At 39.2% G+C, this 12,124-nt stretch overlaps 1 protein-coding gene across 4 annotated transcripts in view; it reads left to right on the forward strand.

The window, feature by feature from the left end:
* LOC119798139 (glutamate receptor 1-like) overlaps positions 1–12,124 on the forward strand; it is a 91,154-nt gene that overhangs the window by 56,960 nt on the left and 22,070 nt on the right. The window lies entirely within an intron of this gene.

Here is a 12,124-nt window from a genome sequence, read left to right on the forward strand (position 1 = left end):
TTTGCTGCTACACCATAGGAACCACAAATTCTAAAAAGGTGTTAGTAAGCTTTTAGAAATACGGGTGGCATAAATTTAGCACAATATCACATACAACATAATAGTATTCCAGAATCTAGTCTAAATGTTTCTGTAAACAGTTGTTCAGTGATAAATGTAGAAGTAAGTCAAATATGTTAATGTTAAAGAGTAACTGGTTTAACCAATGTGTGCAATATGCATAATAATGAATGTAATTCCTTTCTTAACAATTGTCTTAGTATATTATTCATCTGAGAGTACACCAAATGAATTTGGAGAACACAGCTTAAAATTATATGGGGCTTTAAACTATAAGAGAAAAAATGAACCAGCAACCATTTTTTGCAGTTTTGTTTGTTCCACTGCTTTTCAAAATGCAACACAGATCTGCCTACAGGAAGGTGTTTTGTTCAAGGTGACAAAGCACACCTGGGGGCTGTGTTGGATCAATACTGGATCACATTCTGTTCCTCCATATTGTCTCATTATGGTTGTTTTGCTCTGAACCTTATTGCAAATTGTGTGCTCACATCTATCCAAAAAGATTACACAGAAGTGAAACAAACCATATTTTAAATGGTCTATACACCTCAGAAATGAGCACACCTAATTGACTGTCGTGTCACTTAAATATTGTTCATCCCTATAGAGTTATGATGTATAATGATCAATTGAATTGATTGGAATTGCAGTTCCATGTACAAAGATGCACACATAACTTAATTATTTGAGTGAGAATGAGAACATGCATGAGGGGAGGAGTGTAGCAGTATACAGAGATGGTGCTTACGTAATATGCAAATATTGTTTGTCGTCTGAGTATGATGTAATATTACCCTCTAATGGTTTCTACAGTAGTACAGCCATTAAAGTGGAACAGTTGGACTTGCGTCATTTGAAGTAATCAACTTGTTGGCAAACAAAAGGAAACTAATCTGAATCTATCCTTTTGAGTTAGAAGACTGATAAATCAAGGAAAATTAAATCCCATAAAAAAATCTCCTGCATCTGTGATGGCTTCGTAAATATGGGAGTATCATTGCTTCAGGTATCTTTGCTGTCCCCCTTCCCTCATCAATGGTTTTCTGCCTCTGCATCCTAAGTTTATTCTTATGGCAGAAATGAAAGCAATGGTGTTTTCTGAGGTTTCCAACCGTGCTGTAGCACAATTCAAGCCTTTTCTCTTTTTTAAAAAGGGCTTAAAAACGCATAATGTCCGATGTTTAGAATTAACTTAAATTGCAAATCTTCCTAAAACAGAAAACAAGATAATTACCAAGTGTCGTTGGAATATAAACATCCTCATTAATTTAGCACTATAGGAGTGTCTCCTCACATAGATCAATCCAGGGTTTTTCTGCACTTTGATGCTGATTGCTTTCTTTTATTTGATTTTACTAAATACAATGGAACAAAACTCAAAGTTAGAGAAATATTACTGAAACTTTAATCTATGTTTTTACCTGACAGCAGAATTTGAAAGATTTATTTCTCTTCTTTGTGTTAGACTATAATGAAAAATGTATCAAATCTTTTGTGCTGCTCTTATCATTTCTACCTCACGTCAGCGTTTTCATATGGAAGCCAGAGTCAGAAACACAAACACTTCACAGAGGAGACCGCTGCACTCTGAATGCAATCATTTGTTCCTTTGTGTTTGAAAATACTCAATCAGGGAATTTTTGTCTGGAGATTTTGGTCTTTGTTTTGTTTTTCTCTTTTTTGGGTAAAAAAAGTAATAAAAGAGGCAGATTCTGAGATCGTTGCTAAGCAACACAGTCGGGTTAAAGTACTTGCATGCTGAGCATTTATTTTCATCAACTTCACTCATCAAAAGCATTAGCTCTGTGTGAAGAATCGATCCTGTCTCTGGCTATTAACTGTTCTCATGGTGATACATAAACACATCCTCTTTCATTTTTATGTATGAGGACATAAAAAAAAAAACATCTTGTATTTATCAGGTTGTGAAGTTAAAAGAAAGAAGACCTCAGAAAAGCAATAAAGCATTAATAAGTAATTCCTGACAAAGATGTTCAGAATTCACATGCTGAAATTTACTGATGATAAACATTTTTTCTAAAAGCTGCAAAGTAATGGCAGGAGTTTTAAGCAATGGGTGATTTCGACTATAGCTCCCTATAGAAATAAAAACTAAGTATTATTTCAGAACTGTCAAATTTTGACAGTTGCCATGCTGATTTAAAGATGATGTGATTAATGACATGATTTATGCCTTGATTTGTAGGGATTGGAACTGTCATTCATAGTGGAGCCCAACGGATTAAGCAGCTGGTTGATTTATCGGGACGATTTTAGGGTCTGGGTCGTTTATAAACATTGGCCAAAATCTGGCTGTTATAAAATTCTATTTTAGCTGCAAACAGCTTAAAGAAACTTGGTGATGTGCTGATTCTGCACTTTTTCATTATGTTGCCTTTTTTTTTTTTTTGACTTTTCAGTTACACTTTGAATCATGTTTTTCTATTTTCTTTTCTCATGTATTGTTTTCATTTCCATTTTGTGTTATTTTCTGGTTATATTTGAGTTCTTATGTATTTCTTGTTTACCCTCTGTTGCCCTTATTGTATCAGTCTCCTTCCACTAGCTCCCTTCTAGATCCTTCTGTCCACACCAGATTCCAATCAGTTAATTTTCCCAGTCTTTGTTTTGTTTGACATTTATACTCCTCCTCTTCAGTCACTTCTTGGCTCCCTATGTGTGTTTTCCCTGACGTCTCTTTGATTTTGGTTTTTCTGTATTTTGTTGGTGGAGTTTTGCTTCTGTTGCTCTTTGGATAACTTAATCTGCAAGAAACCACCTCAGCTTCCATCTCTGTATTTGGGTCCTAAAAACCTCCACACAACCTGACATGCTGAACTGCCACCATGCCTCCCCTCCTGTCATTGAGCTCTCTCTGCACCGCCCCTCCCCAAAAACACACACGCAAACACAGCTGCTTTTAGCATAAGCATGGAGTTGGACGGAGAGGTAGAGTGCATGCAGTTTACACCATAATAAGCCTTGATTTTGTAAAACTACACTAAAGTGCCCCATGACAACAAACATCTTCATTGAAGGATGCTGTTCAGGTGCAGTAAGAGAGCAAGTTTAATATATATACTACTTATGGCAAACATATTAGAATTTTAATTCCTTGTAACGAAATAAATATAATTTTAGAAGGAAAATAAGATTATTATATTGTGTACCACTACACTTCATACTGACAATCAGGCTGCACTAGGGCTCATAAATTCAGAAGTTAATGTTTTCACTAATACTTTTTTAAAAGGCTCCAACTTGTATTGTATTTAATTGTAATCCTGTTTGGATGTTTTAAAAGCTGCAGTATTACTACTTAAATCTAGTTTAGTCCCTTCTGTTCAATGAAGAAGGGAACGTTTCAGGTCCCTGTAAATATGACAATATGTCTTAAAAATTAATCAGATACAAAACAACTTTCATTAGCCTGTGTATTTTCACTTTACGCTGTATGCAGCCACTTCTTTTCATTTTAAAATGCTCATCTGTAGAGCTGAAATCTAATTAGTAATATATACTAAATGTATATATATTCATTTCACAGGCAGAGGGGAAAGGTCAGGTATGGAGCCATGTAACAGGTGTTGAATGCAGCATCTGCAGTGTTAGCGTTAGTCAGGGCTCCAGCACCAGTATAGCAAAAAACACCACACATTTGAGGCAATAACTAAATCAGCACCACAAAAAAATACCTTATTTATAGTGTTATGGTTACACTGCTCAAATTAAAGTTGCTTATTTTAATTCTATAGTTCTATCTTCCGTTTGTTTTTTTCTTGAATCATATTTCTGGTTATTATGACAATTAGAGCTTGACTGTAGTGTGACAGTGTAAATCCTATGTAAGCTCATGTTTTATTGTTTTTTTTTTTTTAAATACTCTGGCCAATGAATATCAAATATCGACCAATATCTGATATCGTTATTTTTTTTAAGCCCCTGTTTTTTTAAAGCCTCCAATATCAGCATCAGCCCTCAAACTCCCATATTGGTTGGGCTCTAATTAATAGGCTGACATGTTTGAACTATTTATTTAGAATATGCTGATGAAGGTTCCCAGTCATCCAGGTCATAGTCATTCCGTAAAAATTCAAAAAATATCCACTGGACTTGGTTTCCAAACTAGACTCACTGCGGATCCAGACATTTGAATTGAGAAAGCTTCCTGGAGAGGTGGCGAAACGTCTTCAAATCTTGGAAACCAAGTCCAGTGGATATTTTTTGAATTTTTACGGAATATTTATTTAGAAGCTTTAACCTCTACCATTGCTACGCTACCAAAATAATGAGCAGTGTTTGCTGTAAGCTGAGACTCAGCACTTTCTGACCAGCAAGCTCTGGTGCTGATCGTTTCTTACCCCCCCTCTCCCGGCACCTACGATGCTGACTTCCTCCATCCTCCTTCATCCACAATGTGTACACCGTATTTTTCTGTTTCATACCTGCTTTGATGGTAAGATGAAAGCGTTTGAGACGGTTAAAGGTGTAGTAGAGGATTTTCCCGAAATTCTGAAAAGAACCGCCCTTTCCAATTCAAAACAAAATGCACATTAACAACCCTGTACCTGCTCCCGAGGGGGGAGCCTATTAAACGTGTGCGAGAGCATGAAGGAGCCCATTTTTCCTCGTTTTACTAGCAGTGATGTGAAATGGATTTCTCAAATAACGTGCCAAACTTTACCTGTCGAGTAGAACTTTCACTCCGAGGCATCAGTGGGAAGCCCAACCTGTGTTTTCAGTGTACGCCATCGCAAGAAAGAACTTTCCAAAAATACTCTGGTCTTGTTTCTCTCATCTGAGGCCTTTCTCTTCTCTGTAGTTACTTATCCTCTTACGACCCTCGGCCATTTTTAAAGAACCGCAGTGAGAAAGGCGAACTTCAATGACTGGCTGAAACCATAGTTCGCATATAGACAACGCAAAGTGTGCATGCACAGAAACATATCACCAAAATCATTAACAATTAGGAGAATCACTTTTTTGATGATCCACCTGGAAAAAGAACATCCTCCCCCATACCTTTAAAGAAGAGATGAGGGGGGTAGACAGCAGCATGCATGCATCTCCAGCTATGCTACTGATGGGAAGATGTCTTTGAAGATGATTATTGCTGTGAAACACTAATGATTTATCTGACTAATCACATCTGTGAGAAAATCCAGAGAAGGTTCTACTATGGCCGTGAAGTCCCACATTCCAGTCAGCTACAACACTGCTGCCTGGAACCACTCTGTGAGGACTTTTACCACAACCACTTTGAATCCATCCGTTAAGGACTTCGGTCTCCCTACCTTACCCCTGAATTTCAAACACTGTTGATGCACATAGGCATGCGGGTGAAAGATCACAGTGTCAATGTGGCTGGCTGACACACTAAAATGTCAGAAATAGCATTGAGTAGCCTCAAACTCAAAAAAGCTTCCTGGATGGGAAGCGAAACATCTTCAAACTTGGAAACAAAGTACAGTGGACTTTTTTAAACTTTTTTGGAATCCTGTTTGAATTAAAATCCTCAATTGGGTTTAATGATGCAATTCTTGATTTTCTCATCAGAAACTTATGGATGGATTAAAAGAATGTTGCATCGCAAGCGATGAAAAGGATTGCAAAGAGAAATGTTTCACCAAGATGCCTCTCCTTATGAATTGTATGATTCCTATAATATACTGTAATGAATAAACGTCCCCCAAAATGAAATTCTCTCTCTATTTTTGTTATGTATGATATAAAATTGATGTCACTGGATACCTGCCTCTCATTCATAGCATGCAGGGTAGCATGCAGACCATGCAGATGGATAAAGAACAGACTTTTTAAAAATTGTATTATGATGCTTCTCACCCAGTTAGATTTGGTGGTCATGACAGATTATGCAGGGTTCTGCATAAGGTGAATAGGCAGGACATTACCTCTACTGAAAGTAAATATTTCCTCTTCGTGCAAGATTGTTACACATTGCATATGGCTCCCAGAACACATTTTCTAAAAAACTGGATATTTACCCCAAGACCTTTAGAACTGTTTCAAGCTGGTCTCTGCGACATGCAATCCCTATCAGACCTGAATGATGGGTATATTTATTTATTAACTGTTATTGATGCGTTCTCAAAAAGAGCATATGTCATTAAATCTAAAAATGGACGAGGAAGTGGTTGGGGGCATTTGAATAAATTTTTAAAGAATTCCTAATAAGAAATTCGAGGTCTTAATGAAAACACATGGCAATAACACGCAGAGATATTGATGGGCTTCAAGATCTGGTAAAAAGCTATGATCACATCCATCATTCCAGTATAACATTGACACCCATGGCGGATTCCTCTGAAACTTCAAAACAGGTGCTTAAAAGCCTGTATAGGGTTATCATAACATTTCACAAAAATAAAACTAAATTTAAAAAAGAAACCTTGTTAGAATTTCAAAGGTTGAGGTTTTCACAGTGACCGAATGCCTTCCGGCGAATCCTCCGCTTTACAACCTTGCAGATTATGATGCCGAGGTCATTGAAGGTAGATTTTATAAACATTAGATACAGGAGATAAAGCTTGGGAAAGGTATGTTCTAACAGGTGGAAAGAATATTAAATAGACGGACCCGAAGGGGTGCAAGGCAAGTGTTTGAAAAATGGAAGAACTGGCTCACAAAGCTTAATAGCTGGGTGGGGGTGGCAGACCTCAAACTTTTGGTCGAATCTAGCCCAACATATTAATTTCGAAGGCCAATTGACAGCTGGGTTAGAAGAAATATCATACCGCCAAACATGGTATAAAGTCCCTACAGCTTCAACCTAGTTTGATTGGCATAACGCAGGTAACGGTTCAGCTGCCACTATGTCGTGCCTGGACATTATTCAAACTTGACTCGTGTGAGAGCTAAGGTTGAAGATTATTTGCAAAAAACAACGTCTCATATCTATCTTATGATAAACACAAATAGAGACATAAAACATAAATAGAAGCATGGTTCACAACTGCCAGGACCACATTGTTTGTTCTGCTGGAGGGAGCGGTGCAGGTGGCCTTTATTCCTCACTGAACCAAAGCAGTTCCAGGATTGAGAAAGTGGAAATATATTGGGCTTATTTTTTGCTAAAGGTTACAAGATTTTAACTATTATTATAATTCTTTTTAAAGATTTAAAAACAATGGAGAGAAACAATGAATACATTTTTTTCAGTATTTCCTGAGGCTCTAGTTGTGTAAAGCAGGTTTCAGTTGAAGGTTTAAATCTATATATTTAATTATTTTCATGATAATTATAAAGTGATGAATAGAAAATTTCGTTTTTTAAATTTGGTTTTTTAAACTCATGAGGCAGAAGAGGTTTCATCACAAAAATAAGGGTGAGGTTTGTTTTTCAAATTAAATAGGGTAACATAGAGTATATTTCTTAAAATCCTGGGTCAGTCTGCAGGTCATCATTCAACCATGACAGCGTATGAATGACCGTTTCCAGCCCTATAAATCAAGGCATAAATCCTATCAATCATATCGTCCATTAATCAATATGACAGCTGTCAAACTTTGACAGTTTTGAAATAAGGGGAAGCTGTTATTTCTCTCTCCCTTACAAGGGCAATTTACTTTTCAATATGGATATTTGACAAATAATACCATTCTCATTTGAACTGGGAGACTAACACTTCTCTAACACTTCTCTATTTCACAAATGTTATTGCAAATGTAGTCATGTTGGTTAGAGTTGCTTTTTGGTATTATTTGTATTTTATGAAGTGTTTTGCAAGAAACAATACAAATGTGATTATTCGGACCATTATTCAAACTATTCTGTTAAATCTATCCTTTCACATGTTGGCAAATGTAGAACAGATGGAAATGACTTGGTCTGGACTATGGGTTGAATCTCTAGATGCCATTTGTGAGGTCTTAAAGGGAACTTGGACTTAGACAAACTTTTTTGTCATTTGTATACACCGAGTGTTGCTTACAGCTTCCAACAGTGAACTGAACATTAGCATTTAAAGTGCAGCAATCATCATCATGTAAAGACTATATGAGGAAAGAATTACCAGTTTTAAAAAAAACAATAAGGACTGGGCAAAATAAATATGGTGCAAAATGTGGTATAACATTGAGTTGTCCCCTTTAGTGTGTTTTTGCTAACAACAGCTGATAGGTTCAAAATAGGAAATCAATGTCTTAGTTTCTAATGTTCCCATTTTTAAACACATATCAATACATGTATATATTTTCTCAACAAAACCACAATTTGCTTTTGGAAAAGTGGTGATGCAACATATAATCTATTTCTGTATGAAGATATGATTTGGACAGGATTTGGGTGTTTTGCATACTGTTTCTATGCTTTAGCTTGTGACTAAATGAATTATACTATCCTTGGTGTTTCTTGTTCATCAGAGGTTTAAATAATCTCTTTTCAAAAGAAAAAAGAGAAGATTTGGTATTATGATCAATAAAGCACTTGAAATGAAAGAGGATGTGTCTGCAACTCATCTTATCTCTGCAGATGTTGGTTTTGATGCTTATTAAAAGATCATTGTTTTAAAGAGTTTTGTTCATAAACACAAATATCAAAACATCTAAAATGAATGACGTTAGAGGCTGGTGTTTTTTCATCACTGCCTCAACTAAATAATTGACCCTACCTTCTACTGACTTTTAAATGTACTTCCTTGCTTATGTTAGTTGCGAATTACATCTGTTTTGCATACTGAAAGCCTTTAATTATTTAGTAATAGTATTTATAGAGGTTTTGTCAAAAAATGCATTGATTTTATTAAAATCTTGGTATTTAGTAAACAATGAATTTTTAATTTTTTTTTTACATGTATTAATGCCCTTTAGAAATCCTGGCTGAGTCTGATCTGTTTTGCAAAAAGGAATTGGGCATCTCTACTATTTTACACATCCAATAGGATGTGTAAAATAGCTAAGTTTATTAAAAGCAACTCTGTCTAACTTTTGATCCAATTATTGGTTACTTATAGGAAATCCGAGACATAATTTAATATATTGTATGATCTAATGAGCTGTATTTGGCAGTAAGCTCCACTTAAACAAAAGCTAACTAAATGTTGTTGTTAGCCAGATATGACAACACAGATGTGACTCTTACCTGTTCAGACCTTTGGTTGTCTGATGTATGATTTAATCTAGAGGGGTGAATATGCTCTTGTCTTATCAAGTAACTAAATGATTTCTCAATCTGCAGTTCAACAGTGGTCTGCTAGCAGATTCTAAAAGCACAAAGGGAGACAGCTTCATTTTGCAACAGTCAGTGTTTCCAGTGGTCTGTAGGAGGGGCTAAACTTGTAATTTACATGCCCATATTGGCTAAAAGTTACACAGTGCTGCTTTAATGTGCCCCTAAAGAGTCAACACATGTAATGCACATTGTGGAAGATTGTATTGTCTTCATTCGGTGGAAAGGCATTCTGAAGAAACAAATAGAAAATTTAAATTTTAAGCACTATTGTTAACTCTACTTTGTGTTGTAGAACAAAACTCTTCTGTTATATTGTGTTAAATATCATTGTTACTGTTAATAACTCATCATCTGCATGTGAAGAAGAGTGCAATTAGGTGTGTTTCATCCATGAGTCACAGTATGAATGATCAATTCTAAGCTAATTTCTGTGCCATGTAAACATTTGGATGTTTTTCCTCTTTTATTGATCAGGAATTTATTGGAGGTTGATGAATGTTTGGGTTTGCTCCACAGAAACCTGTCACCCGACTAGTTTTCAGCCCAGATTACTTAAATGTGTGAACATCACTGACCATTACAGTTTTAACAAGCTTTAACAAGCAAGTAAATTTTCCGCTTAAAGGAAAACATTTGTTTAACCAAACTATTAGAAAGATATGTGTTGATAAAGCCTAGTACAGCTTATTGATGTGAAAAAAGTATTTATTTTAACGAGTCCAAGCGCCCCTGGATGTACTGGCACTGATGCAGGCACTGGTGGGATATGTTACTGGAGGATTTTTTTTGTTAATCCAGCATCAGTTTACCCTATTTTATTAAGATTTTGTTTTGTGAGTCCAGAATTTCTTGTAATCTTTGTAAGGTGGTGTTATTCTCCAGATCAACAAAAGTAATTATGTTTTTTTTTTTTTTTTTTTGTTGGGGGGGGGGGTCTGTTGTTATTATAACTTGGGCTGCCCTTTTCCTTAGTCTCAGCTTCACTAGTTTCAGTTTTCATCAGTTTTTTTCATGTGTTTTCTTAATTCATCTCTTTCTTACCTATTGTCATGATGGGTAATCTGAGCTAGCCCAAAATGCAGAACACACACGGAAAACGGATTAAAAGTTCAGGCTTAGCATGGCAGACCTTGATCTGAGCTTCCAGCTCACTGCAGAGAACAACAGGGAATATCCACATAGGATTGCTCAGGCTGAGCTTCCAGCTCATTGCAGAGAACAACAGGGAATATCCACAAAGGATTCTTCAGGGTGATTCCACATAGGAACCTTCAGCTTGGCTCACCAGGGCAGATTCGCAGGTTAAGCTCTCCTAGAGCTTCAGGCTTGAGACTGGTTTCCTGTGATGCAGCTCTTCCAGAGCTTCAGACCAGAGACAGGGTTCCAGTGAGGCAGCTCCTCCTGAGCTTCAGACCAGAGACAGGTTTCCAGTGAGGCAGCTCTTCCTGAGCTTCAGACCAGAGACAGGTTTCCTGTGAGGCACAGACAAAGGAGAGATTAGAAGCTGATCTCACACTAGGGACAACCAAGATTCAATCTGTAACAGAGGCTAAGGAAGCTAACCAACTAAGATCAACACTGCGGCGTGAAAGCAAGGTATGGCAGGGGCTTATAAAGGGGAGGTCTCCTGATGAGAGGATTAACAACAGGTGTGCAGGAAGAATCCAGCCCTAGGAGACCCACGGCGCACTCTGCTGGAGACAGAGGGTAATCTCCAGATCCCAGCAGTAACTCCAGTCCTAAAGGAAAGAAACACAGAACAGAAGAGGATCCTCGGCGCCCTCTGGTGGGCAAGCCTGAGGATCCCAACAGAGCCCCCTCCTCAAGGGCGGATTCCAGACGCCCCCTGAAAAAGTCCAACAAAAATAAACAAAAAACAACCCACCCAGGATGGGCGGAGGGGGGCACTAAGGCAAGGAGGGCCAGGAACAAAAAACAAAGTCCAGAAAACAAAAAACAACCCACCCAGGGTGGGCGGAGGGGGCACTAAGGCAAGGAGGGCCAGGAACAAAAAACAGAGTCCAGAAAACAAAAAACAACCCACCCAGAGTGGGCGATGGAGGAGACAAGCCAGGAGGGCAAAAACAAAGTCCAGAACAGAAAACGATCCACTTACGGTGGATGAAAACAAAAGAAAACCCAGAAAATTTTTTGGGCAACGTCTCCGGTGGCTGGTCGTGGGACCGGCAGCGGGACTGAGTCTCAGGTGGCCGGCCGAGGGACCAGCAGCGGGACAGAGTCTCAGGTGGCCGGCCGAGGGACCAGCAGCGGGACAGAGTCTCAGGTGGCCGGCCGAGGGACCGGCAGCGGGACAGAGTCTCAGGTGACCGGCCGAGGGACCGGCAGCGGAGGCGTAGCAGCTGCTCAGGAGGTCGACCGTTGAGACGGAGGCGAGGCCGATTCTCAGGGGGCCTACCGCTGGGCCGGAGGCGAGACAGATGCTCAGGAGGCCGACCGCAGGGCTGGAGACGAAGCAGCGTCTTAGGAGGACCACTGCCGGGCCGGAGGCATGGCTGAGGTTCTGGAGGCCGGCCGAGGATCCGGCAACGGAGCAGAGTCTTAGGTGGCCGACTGCGGGGTCGGAGGCGAAGCTGACGCTCTGGGGGTCTGCCACGGGGTCGGCGGCGAAGCTGACGCTCCGCGGTTCTGCCACAGGGCCGAAGGCGAAGCCGACGCTCTGGGGGCCGGCCGCGGGGCCGGAGGCGAAGCAGCTTCTCAGGAGGATGACGCCGAACCTTCAGTAGGTACCCCCACGGGGTACCCCGTCCCCTCTTCGGCGGCTCAGGAACAGGCTCTGTGGTGACTGCCGACTGTGGCGTTGGAACAGGCTCTGAGAAGACCGCCGACAGCAGCTCTCGGACTGGAACAGGGG

The sequence above is a fragment of the Cyprinodon tularosa genome, unplaced genomic scaffold (genome assembly GCF_016077235.1).
Source record: "Cyprinodon tularosa strain WSP-4 unplaced genomic scaffold, ASM1607723v1 ctg610, whole genome shotgun sequence".
NCBI lineage: Eukaryota > Metazoa > Chordata > Actinopteri > Cyprinodontiformes > Cyprinodontidae > Cyprinodon > Cyprinodon tularosa.